Genomic DNA, 23,530 nt, shown 5'->3' on the forward strand with positions numbered 1-23,530 from the left:
AGATTCATAGATTAATTTTTTTAATTGTAGGTTGATTATACATATTTCTATAGCCCAGGTCTATACTGGGCTTGGCAAAACTGCTGAAAATAGTAGGTGATAGTTCTATGTTACCTCTGACACTCCGTATCCTTTGCCATTTTCTGTTACTATCTTTTCACTTACAGAACCTCACACAGAATTCTAAATCTGCAGTAAGAGTCTTAGTGTGTGATCTTACCTGTATAATGAAAAGGCAGTACATTTATGGCAGTATTTGGCACTCTTCATATTTTACCAGTACTATGTCCAAAGCTAGTGTCTTGCTGCATCTTAGTTATTATCTGTTACTGTAAGTCCTGAAGCTGCTCATAAGTTACATTAGTCTTGAAGATTTCATAATTTATAAGTCACCAAACAGATGAGTAAACTGTCTCAACATCACAAAGGGGTTATAAAGAGGTCAAGCCACCATTCCATATATTATGTTATTCTTATATCAAGCAGAGTATATATGATAGAAAAAAAAAAGTTTGACATGTGAAATATGTAGCAAAACCAAAGAGTCAGTATTTCTATGTGTAGAAACTGTGAGAAAAAGTAGTTATTAAAACAAGAGGAACAATTTTGTTCCTGAAATGTATGCCTACTTCAGTTTGAACAAAAAGAACTAAATTCTTCAGCGATAGAAATGAAAGTAAGGGTAACAGAGCTATGATGACCTATGCCAGCCAAAAAGTTGGCTATAAAAACTTTCTTTCAGGTAAGAATGTAGAAGGATCCAATTTTCCAATTAGATTGACTGCCAAAATAACAATTTTTCAGAGGCAGGAACTAAATAATTACTTCTGTGTTTGGAATGTTCTGTGCCACGTTTCCAACAGAGATATCTCTATTCCAGTTGTTCAAGACCAATGGAAACAGGAATTAATACTAGAAGTACCTGCAGATTGTAAAAAAAAAGATTTTTGCTTCCAGAATTTAATAAAATCTCAGTTAAATCAATAAACTGTTTTCCAGAATGCATCAAGAGTTACACTCATGAAAAGAAATAACTAAAATTGAGCAAAACAGTTAATCAACATCCCACTGGTAAGCACAGGAACTAAACGTTATACAAGGAAAGCATCTTAGTGAATGGGAACTTTTTCTCAAACACAGGGGAAAATGGAAGACTAGTCGCACTTTAAAACTTTCAATTATATTTTGACTGTATTTCAAACTAGCACATACAATTGTTATCACCAATATAAAGGTTAAAAAAAATTTTAGTTTTAGATTAGTTATTCTTATATTACTCAGACTTCTTCCTCAGACAAAATATTCCTTTAAATTGATATGTTTCGTTTAAGAAGCTTAAAGAACAAAATATAAGCATCCTAGAATTTAGACTTTCGGATCTAATATAGTTTAGTTGACAAAAAATATCCTATAGAACACATTTGTTTTTTTCCTCTGCCTAGTATAATTTAATAATAGATTCCTTCTCATGGAAACAAGCAGAAATATTATAATAGCTGACCTTAATTATATATTTCATAAATGTTACTTATTTAATAGAGATTTGTACATATTCCATCACATTTCTACATTTTGAGTCTCTATCTAAATTTCATACTTCAAGGGTTACATCTGCAACTGGTATGTGAAGATTGAACCTTTTTTCATTAAAGTAGATTTCCGCTGGATTAACCTTCCATTTTCAAAATGTACCATTTAATCAGTGCTGCTATTTTCTTGTAATGGAAAAGAGCAAAGCTTATGACTGTTGGCTTTGTATAAGTATACTGTACAAACGATAAAGTTTTCTGCTTACACTGCAAAATCATACAGCTATGGAGAAAAATACTGTAGTATGGAAGAGTATATAATTACAAAAGAGCAGTACTAATTTTTCAGTTGACTATTTGAAATGGAGCAAAGACAAAATATTCTTCATTTATTTCACATATGTATTTTACAGAATGCAAACATTAGTTTTGAAAATTATTATATGGAAAGAGTTTCTTCCCTGGAAACAAAAGTCAGTTAGATCCTCAAAAAAACCTGAAATAAATGAGTGTACTAATTTATATAGGGCAAGTATTTGATGCAGGGACTTTAACAGAAAGCCATTCTTTATTATAAGGTTAAAATGGCATAGTGTACAATATTCTAGAAGGGGGAATGAAATTGTATTTTTCAGGATAAATGATCTTCTAATTCCAGACATTATACAGCAAAATTTATAGCAAATACAAAAGCTTAAAATAATTAGTGTTATTTTTATCAATTGGAAATTAGACTTACTTTTGTATATTAATAGCTGATATATTCAAAGAAAAAAAATGTAGTCTCTGTGTTGTTTTAACAAAAAGTGATGCATTTTGAAATAAGAAATACGCAGAAAGTGCAATGAGTTAGAAGCTGAGAAGCTCGGGGAAACATGGGGGAGAATTGCTATGCTTTGCTGCTGGTTGAGCTGAGGTGATGTAAAGATGTTCATATTTTGCATGGACTGGAAGACACCTACATTTGCTCTCCATGTTGTGCTTTGGAGGGTTGTCTGTATTGTGTAAGAGAGTTTGCCTAATAATTTCAATCTATTTTCAATTAGAAGATGAAGAAATATCAGTTCACACAAAATAGATTTATTGTTACAGTAAATCTGGAGTGAATAAAGAAAAACGATCCTCTCCCCATTCATTTTCTTTGATAGGTGATGGTTTAATTTAGATAAAATAACAACAGACTGTGTGTTGTATATTGAATTGAAAAAATATTATGCTAAACCATGAGACTTGCACAATTTGTGTTCAAGCCTTCCTTTTATTATCTTGGTCCTTCTGCTTGTTTGAATTTTACATTCCACCTACAAAAAACCCCCTTCTATCAAACCTGTGGCTTCATCAGGTGAATACCAAGATCATCACTTGCTTGCTAGTCATAATTTGGCAGTTTAAGATTTTCCTGATTTCTGTGCATTATTGCTCCTTGTTGTGCTGATAGTGAAATACCTAAATTATGGTACGATAATTGTTAGTGTGTGTTCAGTGGATTTTATTTTTTTAACCCTAGCTGAAATAAATACTTATATTAACTTAATTCTCCTTCTCAAGCAATTTTTAAGTCAACTTTTTATAACTACATATACATTTTCATGAACTGTAATAAGTTATTAGGGAATTTTTCGCCATTTTTTTTCTTTTCTTACCTTCCAGAGACATAGATAAAGCTATGTGTGAACCATGTAGGAAAGTTTTTTATTTTAATATTAAGATAAAAAGTATCTATATACACATATTAGTTCAGAAGTTTGAGGATCTTGGTCCTGCTTTAGAAAACTCCTCCAGAAAGTTGTTATCATACACTTTTAAATCTGTAATTTGATTGTAATTTCATAGAATCATAGAAGAGTTTTGGTTGGAAGGGACCTCAAAAATCATCTAGTTCCAAGCTCCCTACCATGAGGGTTTGATTTGACATCCCCAACTACTTGCTCATTTTGATGTGCACAATAGATTTAAATATGTTTACCTACAAGTCAACAAAATACTTCTAGTTACTTGGTAATTCATGGCAGCTACAGATTTACGGTGTATAACTGGGTGATATACCAATGATAACTGGTATCATTGTCTCCCTGATAGGCAAACTGTCCCATACTAAATTCAGATAATATGTCTACTTAACTACAAACCAGCGATTAAATTCCGTGTTCCACAGATTTTCTTTACACATCCACAGTCAAAATCAGGAGAAAATTATCGTATTTTCACTTAAAAACTTTTAAAAAGAGTTATTCCTTAAAAATGCTGCTTGTAATAACTAGTAAAAATTCACAGAAGAGCAAAAAGAAAGAAAATGGAAAATAACATGCCAACCAACCAAGCAAGGAGAAGTAGAAGAAGGTAATGTGATTATAAGGGACTGCATAGTTATTTTTTGTGTTAAAACTGCATGATTGCATAACAGAGAGGAAATTGGCCTTTGTGGCTTTTCCTGGCTGTTATACACTCAATTGTGTGGAATCATTTAGGAGCACAAGGAGATTTTGCTGGCTCTGATTACTTAGGGAACAGTACCTACTCTACATTTTCAAGTGTAGGGTAGGATAGGTAACATGCAAAAGACACAGGTAGCAATAAAAGGTTGAAAGAACACTAAAAAGGGAACAAATATGCAGTAAGGACTCAAAAATTATTAACAAAAGATAATTTTTCTGGAATATCAGAGGTGCTGTGAAGAATTTCTTGCCACCTATTGAAGGTTGCTGGCTTGAAAATAAAGGTGGAGGAAAGGAAACAATGACCAAGCAGGAGATTAATTTTCAATTCCTTCTACTTTAACTTGGCTCACACACTGGAAGTTACAGCCCACAGATAAAGCTATTGTAAAAAAAAAAATCAACTGGAGTAGTGGTATTTTTTCCCCAGTTTTGCCTGGCGCCCATCTCCAAAATAAAGGAAGCATACTGATTTCATCTGTATTCTTCATTAAACATTTTTAATAAATTTCTGATATACTTATTTTAGGGGAAAAGAACTGAAAAATATGATGAATAAAGTGCAAATACCTGTTAGTGAATAAAGTGTAGTAGGTAAAGTTCAGTTAAAAGTATGTCTAACCTTAACACTTTCTCTCTCTTCTTGTAGACCATGACATGCATTGATAAGATGTCAGGAGAACAGTTGCTGCAGTCTTCCTTAAGTTGTCTGATTTCTGAGAACATGGTTAATATTAGATTGTGTATCACATGCTAAAAAACGATGTCTGCTTGGATTCATAGATCTGGTCCTTAGCAAATGAGCCAGCCATCAATGTTAAAATTACTTCGGATGCTGCAAAATGTACATAAAACATTAGCAATGCAAGGAAAGCAAACGTGTACTCATACCTCTTCATTATTTACAAACTAAGAGCCAGGTAATAAACCACAAACTAATTATTATCTTAGAGTGTATTTTTCAAGCTACCATTTTCGTACAGTTCAGACTTTAAAATTCATGAGCCTGAACAAAGAAATACTTCCCTGACTTCTAACAAATTCTTCACACAAGCAAATTTTTTTAGAAGTTAAATCTAATTTTAAAGTATCAACTGGAAAGCAGAGTAATAACACAAAAAGTAGATTATTATGGGAAGAACTTGCACTAACAAGCTTTAGTGAGAAAAAAAAATATTGTAGTTTTTACTTCAGAACTGTTACGATAATTTAACCAGTTTTTGAAAATACACATTTAAAATTAATTAATTATTTCCAAAATTAACCATTGTCACAAGGTTCATAGCTAGATTCATATGCTTTCAGAAGATTTTATAATTTTTTAATATAATGTAATTTTTTAAACATAGACTGGTTTGAATCAATACAATTGAGTGAAAAATAGGTATAAGCTATTACTAAGCCAGGTATAAATGACATGATTATTCTTATAATGATGTTAAAATATCTTTATAATATCAGATACCATATGATTTGAATACCCCCGCATCTTTAATGTAATTATCCTTAGAAAAATTCTGTCAAGCAGGAAATTACTATTGACTTCAATTTAGAGCTTGGGAACTGAGGTCCAGAAAGCTTAAAGGTATGCCTAGATGGATATATATTTAGTTGACCAAACTCAGTTACTGAATGCTAACATATCAAATATGGGGGCTTATTTTGTATGTTTGGGTATGATAGGCCTTTCTGCTACATCACAGATGTACTGTTTCTCAGCTGAGAAGCAGTATCTAAGAGAGGAAGAAGACTAGCTTCTTAAATTGCTGCTAAGATGTGGCTGTGCAATCTCTCTTTGTTTATTCTGGGGCTAATTCCACTGGATGGGCACAAATCATTTGTGGAAATTCACCTAAATACAAAAAAGGATTATTGTATTTGAACAAGAATTGAACTCGTGTTTCATCAACCCCAGATAAAGACTGTAATCAACAGGCAATAGACTAATTTCATTCAACTCAATTGGATTAGGTGGATCTGCAAACTGAAAAACTAACCTACAGATTATTAATTTTTATATTTACCTCTTTATTTGTTATTGAAGTAAAAAAAATCAACTTTGATCTCCTGGTGTGAGAAACATCTAGGGGACTAGAAACATCTAGGCTACTCAGTCTCACCTCCATGCCTGGCAAGATTATGGAGCAGATCCTCCTGGAGACTATGCTCAGGCACATGGAAAATAAGGAGGTGATTGGTGACAGCCAACACAGCTTCACTAAGGGCAAATTGTGCCTGACAAATTTGGTGGCCTTCTATGATGGAGTTACAGCATTGGTGGATAAGGGAAGGGCAACTGACATCATCTACCTGGATTTGTGCAAGACATTTGATACTGTCCTGCACGACATCCTTGTCTCTAAATTGGAGAGACATGGATTCAATGCATGGACCACTCGGTGGATAAGGAATTGGCTGGGTGGTCGCACTCAAAGAGTTGCAGTCAACAGCTTGATGTCCAAGTGGAGAACAGTGACGAGTGGTGTTCCCCAGGGGTCAGTACTGGGACGGGCACTGTTTAACATCTTTGTCGGCGACATGGACAGTGGGATCAAGTGCACCCTCAGCAAGTTTGCCAACAACACCAAGCTGTGTGGTGCAGTCACACACAGGGGGGAAGGGATGCCATCCAGAGGGACCTTGACAGGCTGGAGAGGTGGGCTTGTGCGAACCACATGAAGTTCAACAAGGCCAAGTGCAAGGTCCTGCATGTGGGTCGGTGCAATCCCAAGCACAACTATAGGCTGGGTGAGGAATGGATTGAAAGCAGCCCTGAGGAGAAGGACTTGGGGGTATTGATTGATGAGAAGCTCAACATGAGCCGGCAGTGTGCACTTGCAGCCCAGAAAGCCAACCGTGTCCTGGGCTGCATCAAAAGAAATGTGACCAGCAGGTCGAGGGAGGTGATCCTGCCCCTCTACTCTGCTCTGGTGAGATCCCACCTGGAGTACTGCATCCAGCTCTGGGGGCCCCAGTACAGGAGAGACATGGAGCTGTTGGAGAGAGTCCAGAGGAGGGCCATGAAGCTGATCAGAGGGCTGGAGCACCTCTCCTGTGAGGACAGGCTGAGAGAGTTGGGATTGTTCAGCCTGGAGAAAAGGCGGGTCTGGGGAGATCTAATTGCGGCCTTCCAGTACCTGAAGGGGCCTACAGGAAAGATGGAGAGGGACTGTTTATCAGGGAGTGTAGTGACAGGACAAGGGGTAATGGGTTTAAGCTGAAGGAGGGTCGATTTAGATGAGATGTTAGAAAGAAATTCTTCCCTGTGAGGGTGGTGAGGCACTGGAACAGGTTGCTCAGAGAGGTTGTGGATGCCCCATCCCTGGAAGTGTTCAAGGCCAGGTTGGATGAGGTTTTGGGCAACGTGGTCTAGTGGAGGGTGTCCTTGCCTGCAGCAGGGGGGTTGGAACTAGATGCTATGATTCTATGACTTTGCAGTACTTTGGAGAAACTTTTATACCAGTACTTAAACAGTAAAATGTGCTAAATTTCAAATTTCAGTTTGCAATTTCTTTACACAGCTTTTGATCTCCTTACTGCTTTTTTTTTTTTGCCTTTTTTTTTCCCCTGGTTCTGCTTATACTTGGAAATTTTTTAATCTGTTTTGAAATAAAATTTCATTTAGTGATGAAAAATGAAGTTTTAACTGAGCATCAATCATATTTGAAATCAGTCCAAATTAGATTTTTCCAGGTTTTGGTTTTGGAAGTAAAATTAACCACACAGATAATAGTAAACTACATCAGGTCTCCGTATTTGACAACCCCTAACTGTTCATAGGCAGCATGCATCTTGTCTATGGAGGGTCTCTCTGAAGAATCTGTCCATTTTTCTGTTCATTCTTCCAGTAGATAACATTTTCCAGAAGATACCAGTAGATATCTTCATGTAGATACCATACACTTGTTTACCATCTCCTGAAGGTCCTTCCCCTGGTACTTCAGCCAGAATGCCTCCTTCTTGCAAGGCCACTGATGCCTCCAGCCCAGCCTCAGAGAGAAGCAGCAGGCACTCCCTGCAGCCTGAGAGAGGGGTGGCTGTATCCTCCTTCCCTCCCGATTCAGATCAGTTATGTCTTCTATTGCGCCAGAGCAGTTGCTCCAGCTGGTGCCTTGTTCCACGTCACTGTGATTATGCTGACTCAATGGTGTCAATCCCATGCCAGCGAGAAATAGAGTAGAAGGTGTCTCTATCCCCATTGTGGAAACTTTGGTACTGTTCCAAGAAGGATGCAAGATTCCTAGGGCTGCTGTCAAAGAACAGGAGGTTCATTACTAAGACATCTCCCCAAATAGAGAACAGCTCTGGATTCTACTTTGTTCACAGGGCTGCTTACTCATTTTTCACTTCCCAGTTACCAAATCAAATATATAAATGGTACTGAGAGCATCACCTTGAAAGGTTGCTGAGGTATATCTTCTTTTTTTTTTTTTTTACATTTGTACACAAAAAGGTGCAGATAACCTTCTTTGGGCCTTCTGCCATATACTGTGGCAGTATAGTGATAATATTTATCATTGTTATTTAGAAACTGCTTTATCTTCCTGATAGTATATACTATATTATTCTGGTGTAATTTCTTGTCCCCTTATTATTTTCTTGAGAGAAAGTATATCGTGTTTTAAACTGTTAATATTACTATTGATTTCAAATTGATATGGCTTTCTTCATCTTTTTTTGTGAAGCAATGACATCTGAACTGCATTCATAACTGCTATCAAATCAGTACTGAAATGTTTGATGCAGTTAGAAATGCTTTGGAGCTATGGCTGAAGACACTCTTTTTTATCATAAACCCTTTCATTTTATGCCTCCCAACTAATTGTTATATAATCTGTTAGCAAGTAGTTCACCCAGGGGTTATCTAAAGACATTTTACTTAGACCTTAGAGTGTGAAGCACTGAAGCTCCACAGAACAGAAATGACAGCATTGCCCTCTCTCTTCTTACAGGCATTTTAAATGACTCCTCTGTTTACTTGAGTCTGTCACAAAAATTTTCCACAATCACTTTTGTAAAAGGTCTCTTGAGTTGTCACCAAAGGTTTCAATGTATTTAGTACAATTAATACAAACAACTGCAAAAGAAGTAGAATGAAATAGAAATTGTTGTCTATCTTAACAAGACTATGTGCAAAGGTGCTTTACTATGTCAGTAAACAACACAGAAAGAGAAATTGTAAGAGAAAGGTGCAAGAGAGGAAAACCTTTGCAAATACAATACAGCATTTAGGCACATACATAGAAAGGCTGTTTTTATCTGAACTGTGAAAAGGAATATTTTCATGTCTGTTGTCATGAGATGGTGAGAAGAAAAATCTGGTAATAAAAGTAAAGACTGACTTATTTCATGCTTCATCCTACAGAATATTAAAAAAAACCCAAAACAAAACAAAAAAACCCCCACAAACAAACAAAAAACCCCAAACCAAACATAACAAGAGAAGTTCCTCAGTCTTGTGAACATGTCTGTTTAAAATAGCTTTTAAAACATAGTTTTTCTTTTGAAATGTCTCTAAATTTATAACACATTAGGAACATTTAAAAAATGGGTTATGTTTTAATTCCTTCCTCTCTTAGTTTTCATTGACAACCTATCTCTAAAAAAGTCTACCTACACAAAACTTGATGGAGATATAGATTATGAGGTCTGATGCAATGAATGGTTTAAGAGAGGAGTTTTGGTTTTCTTTGTTATAAAATAAAAAGTGTGAAAAGTGGTATATAATGAAGAAAAGATATATTCTTGGTAGCTGACACGTTTTACAGATCAAGAAATACAAGTTTATCTTTTCTGGTTTCAGATCTTATCTAAGAATTTAGCAATTATAAAATATAAGCAGAAAGCTATGAGAAAGCTGAGATGCTTAGCCAATTTGTCATATATACGGTAGGAGTAAACAAAGGACTGTGTTAGAGGTTTTTATTTTTGACTAAAAAAGTGAATGCATGGATTTGTAATAAATCACCCATATGTTGATAAATTATATATGAATGTGTGTAGATAAGCAAAAATTAACTTTTACCACTCAGACTGGCATTGAGCCCCAAATTCTAGACATCTAGACAGAATCAGGCATTTAAGCAGGTAAATACTGAAGAGTTATCATATTTGATGGAGACAGAGTGAATACAGCCAATAGAGCTCAGTTCAGCAGGCTAAAAATAGGCCTGAGTACCATTTGAGACTTTTTAAGATATCCAGAGTATTTGCATGGGGCAGGAAGATGTGACACAGGATCTACAGAGTACCTTCATCCTTCAAAATTATCAACTGGATGCCTAGAGGATGCTGCAGGGCATCTTAAATAGCACTGCACAACTTTATGGACACCTAAGACAAGACCCACTGAGAGTACCGACTGTGTTCTCATTGTCTATGATGAAAGCTTAATCACTTTGCAAGCATGTAGACATCTAAAATAAGATGTCTGTAACATGAAGCTTAATAGCAAACTTAGTGTTAAAAAGCCCTATTAGATTATCCCTGGAATATAATGGGAGTTTAGCTCACTGGTAAATCCTCATATATTTGGTGACAACATTTGATTTCTATAATCTGGAGTTGAATCTACAGAATGGCTTGGGTTGAAAGGGACCATCTAGTTCCAACCACCCTGCCATGGGCGGGGACACCCTCCACTAGACCACGTTGCCCAAAGCCCCATCCAATCTGGCCTTGAACACTTCCAGGGATGGGGCCTCCACAGCTTCTCCGGGAAACCTGTTGCAGTGCCTCACCACCCTCACAGGAAAGAATTTTTTTCCTTGTATCTAATCTAAATCTACTCTCCTTTGGTTTAAAGCTGTTACCCCTTGTCCTATCACTACACACCCTTGTAAAAAGTCCCTCTCCAGCTTTCCTGTAGGTCCCCCTCAGATACTGGAAGGGTGCTATAAGTTCTCCCTGGAGCCGCCTTTTCTCCAGGCTGAAAAATCCCAGCTCCCTTAGCCTGTCCTCATAGGAGAGGTGCTCCAGCCCTCTGATCAGCTTTGTGGCCCTCCTCTGGACTCGCTCCAACAGCTCCATGTCTCTCCAGTACTGGGGCCCCCAGAGCTGGACGCAGTACTCCAGGTGGGGTCTCACCAGAGCAGAGTAGAGGGGCAGGATCACCTCCCTCGACCTGCTGGTCACATTTCTTTTGATGCAGCCCAGGACACGGTTGGCTTTCTGGGCTGCAAGTGCACACTGCTGGCTCATGTTGATCTTCTCACCAACCAACACCCCCAAGTCCTTCTCCTCAGGGCTGCTCTCAATCCATTTCCCCCCAAGCCTGTATTTGTGCTTGGGATTGTCCCAACTTTAAAGCTGAATGTATCAATTCAGAGATAATTCTAGACACAGAAAATAGGTTAGATGAGTTGTATAACAGAAATCATTACTTCTGTTCATTATCTGTAAGGAAGCCTACATTACAAACTCAGACAGGTAACTATATGGAAAATATCTACAGTTAGTTCTTATCCTTGGGGTTCATTTTAGCTGACCAAGAACAGATGGCTGGTGGAAATTGAGTTATTCTAGATCTTGCCACTGACTCTGTTTGCAAACCAGAATGGTAGAGGTAGTCTTAAATTCCTGTGAGAACCTTGTCAATGTTCCTTGAATGTTTTGAGATCTCAGGGTATTGCAAGTGGAACTAGATGTCTATTTTTATGCAACTGAACTGTTCCTATAATCACAAGACATGATTACATTTAAACAAATGCTGAATTTCATTATTTCAGAAGTAATACTTTTAGCCATGTTTGTCTAGAATTTTAGGTATAGTTTCTACTGCTCAGTATTGAGTACCAATATAAAGCTTAACACCACTTCCCCAGTCTCTCTTTCTGCACCTAAAAAGGTCAAGAAAGTAATTGTGTTGCAGCAGTTACTTAGTGTCCCCTATATTCTAGAAAAAAGAGGAACACATACTACATGTTTCTGTAGATTTTGATTAATTTACATCCTGCTGTTCACCTCTGCAGTGGTTTAAATTATTAAAGCATTAGCTGCCCATCCTGCTCTGCAAGGAAGCACAATTAGTAACTAATTTGACATAAGACTGAAAAGGATTTTTCTATCATCTTTCTTTCAAGGTGATATCAGTGTTGTTCCATGTTTCTTGCATTCGTTTTTTTCTTTCATAATACATGATAGTTTACCAGATAAATTATGTTGCTCACAGAGAACAAATTATTTAGACTGATTTTGAATCTACATAGTTTTATTTTCTACACTCCCACTCTAGTCTCCCATTGTTATCAGATAACACACAAAACATTGTATCACTTTCACAGCTGGTAACAAAATCTATAATAAATTCCAGAAGCACTAAATATATTAGAAATGCTTGTAGGACATTTGGCTGTTGCACATTTAGAAATCATTTATGTTGAAATCCATATGTTAAATCTTTACATAAATAAAGGATGCTTTTCACCAAAATAATATAGATTATTTTCCTTTCTAATGTATTTAAACAGCATTTGTTACACACCAAGGGAGGCTCACTGCCAAGGGCTCGAGAGAATACTTCTGGTCAGCTCAAAAATTGACTCTCAGAGGTTTGGGCAAGGAAATTACCATAGAGAGAGTGAACAGCCAGGCTAGCTCACCATGACATTTAAAATTTCAAATAGTGACAAATTATGTTACCAGGCACCCAATGTGTGACTTGATTGTCACCAAGTTTCCTGTCACAAGATACACTAACATAACGTTTACTGGAAATAAGCAAAGATGTGAGATTTGATCCAATTAGAGGTGTCAGCAGTGGGGAATCTAGGGTCTTGTGTTGCTTTTCAAGTGCTGATTTCTGTGTTACAAGGTCAGTCTTTTCTCAGTTCCTTGCCTGACAGCTCTTCACTAGATTGTTTTAGAGCTTGTAATAGCTTTGAATAACAATGCCTCCCATTGATTATGCAAAGCCCATTTGTTGCAAAAGTTGTTTAGAAATCTCTGTGTAAAATGGAGGAGAGAAGAGAGAAGAGGAAGTAGGAAAGGAAAGAGTGGAAACAGAAAATAAGACAAGAGAAAAGAAGGAAGGGCAATTAATGACTGAGACCTAATGATTTCAGTGGGATGATTTCAAAGCTCTTCTCTGCTTAATTCAGAATAGAAACTCAATTTGTATTGAAAGAGACTATCATAGAACACACCCTACTGATCATCCAGAGGTTGCTTTCCTTCAGGTGTCCTAGGAGAAGATATATTTCTTCCATTTTATATAAATAACTTATGAACTAGAAAGAGATAGATATTATGGGAAGAATTCAGCCCATTTACTTTTTATCTTACTCCAATTTAGGCAAAATGTGTTGTCTTAGGTTTTCTATTATCTGTGGATTCCTGATCTTTGATGCATATAATATTTCTCAGTCTTGCTACGCAATGTTCTCTAGGCATCTAATCACAGTTTCCTAGACATGCTCATAAACATTCCTTTTTAAGTCAGTGAATGACTAAGAGCAACTTTGATTCAAAGATAGGCCAGAAGAGAAAAATTTCTGCTTTAATTCCTGGAAAAACTAATCCATTAGATATGCTTCAACCATGCCTTAAATAAATGATAGTATTAAATTCAGCGCATGAAACTGTCAGACACTTATATGTAGTTGCTGAAGAGTTTAAGTACTCCCATATGAAACAGAACTGTTAGAGTTCCTCTTCCATACACAGACATTTAAATTCATTACTTCACTTGTTAAAGAGTGTCTTAGCCAAATTACAGAACATACTTGGAGGTATTTATTTTTCCATCCTTCCTATTGAAGCAAAGAATGCAAGCCAATACTATGGGAAAAGTTCCTACCTCTGCAACCCACAGAAAGAAACAAATTACTGGTGTATAGAGATAATCGTGGGTTGTACATTTTACTTTAGACAGTGTTTATGGGCTGGATGCTGAGTGGGCAGGGGGCTTCGTAAGAGACCATAGAATAAGCTAATGTACTCATTGTTTTCTTCACCTAATTCTTTACTATAGGAAATCAATCTATTGACTACAGAAATCCCAGGTCTCTGAGACCAGTGGGAGAGTCTGGAGCAACTAAGACTTACCCTTGGAAAAGAAAGTTAGGGAATCTTTGAACAAACTTAACAAAAACAAGGCCATCCACAGATACAACCACAGGTGCTGAGGGAGTTGGCCTCCACACTGCAAGGCCACACTGATAATCTCTGAAAAGTCATGGCGACTGGGGGAGGTTCCTGAGTACTGGAAGGAAACAAATGTCTCTTCTGTCTTCAAGAATGGCAAAAAGAATAATCCAGGGAACTTGATCCTTGAGAGTATGAAGCAAATAATCCTAAAAACCATTCTGAAGGAAATGAAGGCCAAGAAGGTGACTGGAATTAGTCAACGTGTATTTACAAAGGGTAAATCATACCTTACCGAACTGATAGCCTTTTACCATGAAATGACTACTCAGTGTGTGAGAGCAAGTGACTTGTTTCTCTCAAATCAAGCAAGACTTTTGAAACTGTCACCCATAACATCTTCATAAACAAACTGAACAACTACCTGCTAGGTAAGTGGAGTGTAAGGTGAACTGAAAACTGGCTGAACTGCTGGGCTCAAAGGGTTGTGATAAACAGGATGAAGTCCATCTGGAGTCTAGTCACTAGTGGAGTACTTCAAGTTCCATACTGGGGACAATGCCTTTTATGTTTTCATTAAGGACCTAGATGATGAGACAGAGTGTATGCTCAGTAAATTTGCAGGTGATACAAAACTGGGAGAATGTTTTTGTTGCCATTCAGAAGGACCTTTACAGGCTTAGGAAATGGACTCTCATTAAAGTTCAGCAAAGGGAACTGCAAAGTCCTAACCCTGACAGGGGAATAACCCCATGCACCACTACAGGCCAGAGGCTGACCTGTGAAGCAGCTCTTCACAGAAGGTCCTGGTAGGCAATATGTCCTTTCAGCAAAGGCAGCCAATATCATCCTTTTCTGAGTTAGAAAAAGCATTGCCAATAGGTCAAGGGAGGTGATCCTTCCCCACTGCTTAGCATTGATGAGACACATATGGAGTGCTGGATCTAGGTCTGAGCTGCGCAGTACAAAAAAAAGGCATGGACATATGGGAGCAGATACATGAAAGGGCCACAGATATGATTAAAGGATATTGGAACATCTGTCATACAAGGAGACACTGCGAGAACTGTCATGGTTTAACCTTGATGTGGTTTAGCCCCAGCTGGCAGCTGAGCACCACACGGCCGCTCGCTCACCCCTCCCCCGGTGGGATGGGGAGGAGAATGGGAAAAACAAAGGCAAAGCCTTGTGGGTTGGGGTAAGGACAGTTTACTGGGACGGCAAAGGAGAGGGGAACAATCAACAACAGTACTGATAACAGATATTCACAATGGGTGATAACAGAAAGCAACTTACTGATCCAACAACTGACTGAATGCTCAGCTCACACTCAGACCATCCCAGAGCCACACCAAACCCACCTCTCCCCAACTAGCCCCCTTTTATGGTAAGCATGACATCACATGGTATGGAATGAACTGCTGGACAGCTTGGCTCACCTGTCCTGGCTCCTTGTGAAAATTAACTCTGTCCTAGCCAGAACCAGGGCAAACCTAGAAAAGAGAAGATCCTATCGATGTGTCTAAGTACCTGATGGGGAAGAGTAAAGAAAACAGGTAAACATAAGAATACCAAGAGAGCATGAATATGATCAAGCCCTGGAACCGATTGCCCAGAGTATCTAGCTATGGATATATTCAGAATCTGACTGGACATAGTCCTGTGTAATCAGTTCTAGGTGTCCCTGCTTTGAGCAAGGAGGTTGGACTAGAAGATCTCCAGAGGGCAGGGTAGCAGTCTCCTAAAGACTTAGTCTCATCAGTAGGCTAAAGAGACAGCTTCCCCAGAAATGATTCTTCTGTCAGTATCTAAGAAATGTAAAAAGAATTTTGTTGAATTACTACTGTGGAAAAGGTTTGTAACATAACTTCTTCATTCTACTTTATAAGGAACTCAGTCACAGGAAAATAAGTTGCGTTCTGAATCCCCGGCAAAGAGATGTGAAGATCACTCAGCTCTGAGATGAGTGATCTTTAACACGTCCGTATAGTTTATATTTCTAATGGCTGATTCTGTGCAGCTCCTGATCTATTGTTAAAGGGCATCAAATTGCCTAGAGAGGTGCTTATGACCTGTTTTAAGGTCATCCTTAAAAAAAAGATGGTATACTTAAAAAGAATGGCACTTTCTGCTATTCTTCAGTAACTCACTCCAGTCCAGTTATTTGACAACATATTTCTTCTCATCAACCTATAATAAATAGCAAATGAAAATTCACTATATGCCATCAGATTATTTGGGAAACCCAAACTTTGTATATCAGTTCCCTGAATAAGTCTGCTCTCCTGAAGTACAAATTCTCTGCTACTTGCTGCCTTCTCTTCCCTTTGGATCTTCAAGCTTTATCATCTCATGGTCACTATAGTCACAGCTGCCATTAATTATCATTATAATGAGCTAGCTATTCTTTATTTATCAGCTGCAGAACAAGCACAGCAACACCTAAAGTTAGCTCACCCAGGACTTGCATTCAGCTACTCCTTACACCTCTCATCACCTTCTCTCCCTATCTTTTCTAAAGATCTACTATCCATACATCAGAATACTCCAGTTGTTCATGCTAACCTCCTATGTATGTAAAATTCTTTGTAATTTCTGATTGACATCCAGTTCCTTGTTTCTTTCCCTTACTGTACACATTAAAGCAAAGGCACTTCAGATCAATGTCTGCTCACCTCATTCTTTCAAGGGGAATGTGAGCATCTCCCCCATTGCCCTTTCCCACCCACATTCTCCTACTTATCTTCAGGCTTTGATCTCCTTTCTCTGATGAGCTTTGCTTAAAGCTCTCCTCACTGTGTTAGCAAGAGGCAACTGTGTTGCCTTACTTTATCAGGTGAACCTTGTTTCTCTTTACCAGCTCTTATTCCTTGAAGTTGGTTCGTGGTTATAAGAGCCAAAGCCCTGAACACAACAGCTGTGCAGCTAGGTGTTGACGTGCAGGATGTATGTGTTTCTGTCTCTTTTCCCTTGAGGGCATCGCTAGCTGGGCTTCATCCCTTTCATCTAACCTTAAGAGCCCCAAACTTCCAGCTCCCATGGTCCTGGGAATCTTTGTCCCACCCCTGCTCAAGCGTAGCTTTTGAACATTCCTCCTTCTGTGTGACATGGGGCTTAGGCTCTGGACTCTGCCAGATCTCTGCAGAGATCCTTTCACTTTCCCATACATCTTCCCTGATGCTATGCAATCTGCTCACCTTCTCCCTTATCTTCTTCCTTTTGTGACTTAGCAGCTTGACCAAAGCACACCTCCTGCAGGTGAAGCTACCATCACTCCCAGGTCCCACCTAAGAGAAGAGCATTGGGTTCACCCTGCAGCTCAAGACTCAATGACTACATCCCCCTTGGAAGTCCCTCTTGGGTCAATGCCTCTGTTAATGTACGTGTCACATGAATTAGACTGTCCTTTTGTATTACTGTGTTGAGCTGACTGGCAGCAGCATATCTGGGCCTTTGGTGTTACCCCATTTACACCAACTGTTGTATGGACTACCTAGCTCTCTTTTGCATGACCTATTTACAGTACTTTTGGTTTGATGGCATTCCCCACTATCAGTTTCCAATAAGAAATTGAGCACAACTCTTCTCTGTCTGTTCTGAACGCCTTCCTGCTTGGCACTCAACTGTCTCTCTTGGCAGTTATTGTCTCTTGGTTCCCAGCTCCTTAGTGAATAGACTCTTGTGATTTTCATTTGGAGAAAGAGTGGACTCCTGTAATTTTCTTCTGGAGAAAAAAAAAAAAATAAAAGGTTCTTTTTTTAAAAAAATTTTTTTTTTCCTCACAACTGCATACATTCCTGTGGAGTACAGGTACAGGGCTCTTGTGATGAGAGGGGATATATCTATATTGAAAGATATCTCAAAGATTAATTGACGCTATACCAATGATTGTTTTTGCATAAGACTTTTCTATGTCTTATTTTTTCGTAGTTGTCTTTCACTGCTTAAAGGCATGGTTTGCAACACATTCTCCACTTAAGAACTCAGATTACAATTACATGAAATATATGACACTAGTCTGAAAAGGCTAATCCTACTTTTAACATTCTATTCTCTTGATATTCTACTCTAGGCTTATTTCAGTATTTCAGAATCTACGAGATTATGGAACATCATGGTGTAGTGTGCAACCCTACATGGTCAAAAGTTAATTGGTATTTAAAAGCTTTAATTCCAAGAACCTGTCAATGTTTTGAAGTTTATTTTAACAGCAGAATACAAAAAGAACAGCAGAATGGGAGCTTTACAAGTGTACAAGTGAGATGTAGGAATTTAGACCTAAGATATTTATATAGCTGAATACGCTTTAGTGTGGACCTCTGTTTTCATTAAATGGATTATTTGCCACCCTTAAGAACAGTGAATCTGTATTCTTCTATAAATACTATGGGAAAATAGTACTCAGAGATATAAAAATTTAGTCTGAATTAAGCTTTATTATCAGTAAGAATGCAGTGACTGAAGGGAGTAACAGTTACCCAGCCATCAAAAGAAATGCCTAAAAGACCTTGCCTGACTTTGACTCAGAATGATTTGTAGTTTGTGTCTTAAATGGCAGATTGTTCATACCTTGTTACCTCCTGTAGCAATGTTCATTTGAATCACCTGATGTCAGATTTAAATTCAGCTTTGTTTATTATTGATTAAACATTTGATTAAACTCATTTGAATTTTTATGTGCCTGACTTTTATGAATCAATTTCTTCAGACTGAACAAGCCATTTTCCATCTATGGAAACTAATTTCCAGTCTGTTGATTTGTTTTTATAGAACAGAATTTTGAGTACCAATGTGCAGCTATGTAAAAATTATGACCCTTTTCTTGATGGTCATAGAATACTATTGAATGCTTAAAATTATATATGCTATAAGTCATATTGCAGTGCTTTTTATAACAGCTAGTGGCTAATAAAAATCCCACTGGGCAGTAATATTATACTCTAAGTACTGTAGTTATACTGATTTTCCAGTTCACTGGCTTGGTGTTTACTATCTTCTCTGTGAGTAACTATATAGAATATACTCAAAGTCCACAAAACCCACCATGCATTCTAAACGAATGAGCTCTAAGACAAATGACTTATTTCTGTTGTGGAGAAATTATAATTGTATATTTCAAATAGAGAAAATGGATTTTTTTTTTTTTCAAAGCAAGCCACATATTTTGGATTCTTTAAACAGACTTGCTGCCCTCAGTAAAATCCTATCTAATTTAAAATAACGGTAAATAGATAAACTGCATTGTTCCCTGAGTACTGTGTGAAATCTATTATATTTTTAAAATATAATAAAAATGTCACAAAAATGTAAATAAATTCAGACAAATAATTCCATAACATGTAAACAGAACAGTGAACCAGATGTTAGCTATTGCATACATGTAACTACTAATGCATGGCCTCAGCTGGTGGTAGGCTACTTATTCCTAGGCTCAAAGGACTTATGGATAGTGGAATCAAAGAAATATATGCATGCTACAAGCTTTGTTATAACTTTATAAGGCTGATTAGAGAATCTTCCCCATTTTATTAAAAACAAAGTAGCATTGCTTAAATTTGTCTAGCATGGCTGTCATCTAGTAACTATGCTCGCATGGCTGTCATCTAGTAACTATGGTCTGATCCACACAGATGACTCAGGATCGGATTGTAGGTAGAGCCAGATGTGTTTATTCTCTACTGAAGTATATTTAAAGAGATTCAGAGTTCTAAAATTTTATTCTCATTCAGAATGAAAATGTATTGTGAAACAAACTCTGTTTCATCAAACAAAGTGTTCTTCGATAAACCTCAATTTTAAGATCCTTGAAACAATAAATTTGCCTAAATTCTTTATAGATTTTCATATATGAAGGGATACTTCCTCTTAAGGGATGTTAGGAGTGGCCACCTACTCCAGTTGCTGCTGCCAGGACTCCCTCCTGCCTGGCCGCTGGAGCACAGCCCAGTGCCCAGGGACCTGGGGTCTCTGCCCAGGCCGAGGGACACAGCTGCCACTTTCCTGTTTGCAAGTTCAACCAGTAGTGAATTCTCCCGGTTCACAAGCACCCACACGCTTGTCCCACAGGCACCCCACACTCGTGGGTCTCCCCCAAATACAGCATAGACTCCACACCCACCTGATACCCCTGTTGAGACCTGTGACCCCCCTAATCACCAGCAAGTACAGCTTAAAGTTTACTAGTGAACACACACACCCCACACACACCCAGTTTGGGGAAGATACAGACGCTCACCCCCCAGCAGCTGGCACCAGGCACACGGGCTGTGGCCCGCGGTCCTGCTCCAGTGGCCAGTGCTAGGCCACCCGCCCACCTCACTCACCCTGGTTCCCCCAGCAGCTGGTTTTCAGGACACACATCATTCCTGCCCTGGTGGCTGGGGGGTCAAAGACCCCCACTCGAGTTTCTGACGCTGAGACCCCACTGGCTCCAGTAGCTGACACCACAGGCCAGGGGCACCCACGCCCCCCGTCTGACTCCAGTAGCTGACACCAGATTTCACTCCCACACGCACTGTTCTGAGCAGCTGGCACTGTGTCCTTGCAGCACACACACACACAGAATAGAAAGTGAGATTATGCAGAGAGTTAAGAAAATATTTATTAAGATACAAGAAGACAGGACAGACTGCAGTGATCAGGTGCAGGACTCAGCCGAACAAGTGTACTGACTGGTCCTGTTTTACACACAATTGGCCTCTTTTATCCCCCTGTCTGCCTACCCTCCTCTCTGCTCCCCCCTGCTCCCCCCTGCTCCCCCTTCCCCTGCACATTGCCTCACCAGCTGGCACAGTCCCACCAACCACCTCCAACATGCGGGACCCTCAGGTTTGCATCCTCATCTGTGGCAAAGTCCCATTTGCCTGCAGTTTCTCAATGGCCCATCAGCTAGTGTGACTGACCAGGTCTCCTTCTGGTTATTGTTTGTTAATGCTAATGGGTCAGGTTTTGTGTCTCTGTGTGTTTGTTTCCCTCACTTTCCTTATCTCCCCAGCTGAAAAAAATAAACATTTTCACACTCCACATAACTCTTACCAATGCGTGCCAGTGACCAGGTTTGTTCTTATCATGACCTCCCTTATCATCTGTCAGCCAGTTTTCTCTCTGTATGTTCTGGTTTGTGGCTCCTTCAATTCTATGCCCTCAAAGGAGCAGACACGCTCCTTCCACATAACCTTACACTTCCAAATGCTCTCTGCATAAGTGTGCATAGGCATGCAAAGTATGTATAAGCTTTTTTTGATTGTACTGCCTTTGACATTTCAATACAGGTCCTATCAGCATAAATTACAGGCGTCAGAAAATTGGAGCGAATGTTATTGTCATCAAGAATTCATATGTTAAAAATCATAGTTGTACTTTAGAACTCTTTTCTCAGATTAGATGTATTATCAGATATTATAGCCAATCTTCAGTGAGAGTAAATGTAAGAAGTTGAAGAGCAAGAAATTGTTGAGATTCCCTATAGAGTCTTAAAGTTGTAACAGTAGAATCCTCTAAGGATCAACTGGGACATAACTGATAAAGAACAGGACATGTTGAAACTAGTGATTTGTAGGTGAAATAAACTTCAGTATGGTTCCTTTATCCCATAGTCCCACAGTTATCTCCATTTACCTCATACTGCTTCTGTCACTGCTGTAGTCTTGGAGTCGAGGAGTCAGTTCAATTCTGGAAAGAACTATGTTCAGAAAAACAGATATCCTTATTTTATCTTATGACTGGGTGAATATATGGTACAGAATTGTCATGCTACTCCACAAAGTACTCTGTACGCAGTGGAGTAGTAATCGTTCACCTCGCACAACTAAGTCTAAGTAAAGAGTAAGATCTCCAGCATGCAGTTATAAATTTAAGACTCTTTCTCACAAAGCAGTCAGTCAGTATCTGACCTCAGTTACCGTGTTCAAGAGGCACAAAGACAGAGCAGAGACTATATTTGTAAGCCAAATGGATAAATGCAATCTCAGTGACGCCGGGCTTATATTTAACAGTACACCGCACATGCCACCGGTGCCAACATCTACTATTACTCAGTCTGTCTCTTCTTCTCTCACGAGAGATAGTGATATCCTCCTTTTCTATTAGAAACACTTTCTTTCCCTTGCATGGCTATGGATGAACTCTTCCGTCAAACTATCTCTCTCAATGATTAACATACTTCTAAGTTAAACTCAGAACAAATTGTTCTCAGCTTGCATGTAATTTCAAGTTTGTTTCTTCTACTTCAACCCTAAAAATGGATTTGCATGCCTGAAAGCTTCTCAATTTTTCTGAATACACATCTGGTCTAATGAAGGAGTATGTATTTTCCTTCAAACATTGCTTTATTTTATATATTGCAATATATATTGCATTGAAGGCAGGAGGACTGATTTTCCACTGTCCTGTAGCATTAAATGCAAATGTATTTCACCACTAAGTTTTGATAATATGCTTTAGGCTCTTTATCCAAGGTGTTCAATATCTTTAGTCACTGGCATATTGACCCACATGAGTGAAAATACATTTTAAAATACCATCAAATCAAAAATTATGTCAGAGGGTTACAGCTACAGTGCATGAATACATGACTACATCAAGTGTAAAGTAATTAAAAATCAGCTTTGTTGTATCCTGTTAATTGCAGCCAGAGAGTATGAATTAAGAAACCCAGTTTCTTTTCTTTCATATCTATCTGTGTTTGACTCACTACATGACTATAAGCAATTTAGGCTCTTTCTTGGACTTCTTATATTTAATACTTATCTGGAAAATAAAGGGTAATGAAATAAAATAATATTCACTTACATTCCAATATTCAAGGGACACTTCTAAGATGTTTGTGAAACACTTTGAGAGACTTCATCATAAATTTTATTTATACAGGCATATATATATTTCTTTATATATAGATATATCTATATACAGATATAAATTGTGTTCAACTGTGAGAAGTGTTGTTATAGCTTACCTACAAGACCTTACCATCATTTTAGAACATGAAGTTCTATGCTCAGAGGCATTAATTTTCACCTATTTAAATAAGTCACCTACTATAATGAATTCTCTTTAAATTAGAGTTTCATTGAAGGGTGCTGATTGCATCTGAATAAAGCAGCAGGGCAAGTTCAGAAGGTTCCTACAGAGTGGGAATTAAAGATAGAAGACAGAGAAGCTCTGTGGGGCTTTAACCTTATCTAATTAAAACTCCCTCTGAAAACTGCTTAATTTTGACCTTCAATTTTATTGCAGGTAAAATAAATCAATTTCTGTTTTCTGAATCAAGGAATTAAAAAAAAAAAAAAAGTTAGGCATTTTACTCAGTGCTTAGTAGCATTTAGTACCAAATTCTTTGTCCAAAGTTTCTGTCAACATTTTAAAAGGCCTGATTAAATCAATTACTGTAGAAACAACATCATAATGTTTGTGAGCAAAAGTCACAGTTTATTGAAGGTGTTTGTTTATTATAAAGAATCACAAACACCGACATACCAGAAAAAA

This window comes from Grus americana, chromosome 1 (genome assembly GCF_028858705.1).
Source record: "Grus americana isolate bGruAme1 chromosome 1, bGruAme1.mat, whole genome shotgun sequence".
Lineage (NCBI taxonomy): Eukaryota > Metazoa > Chordata > Aves > Gruiformes > Gruidae > Grus > Grus americana.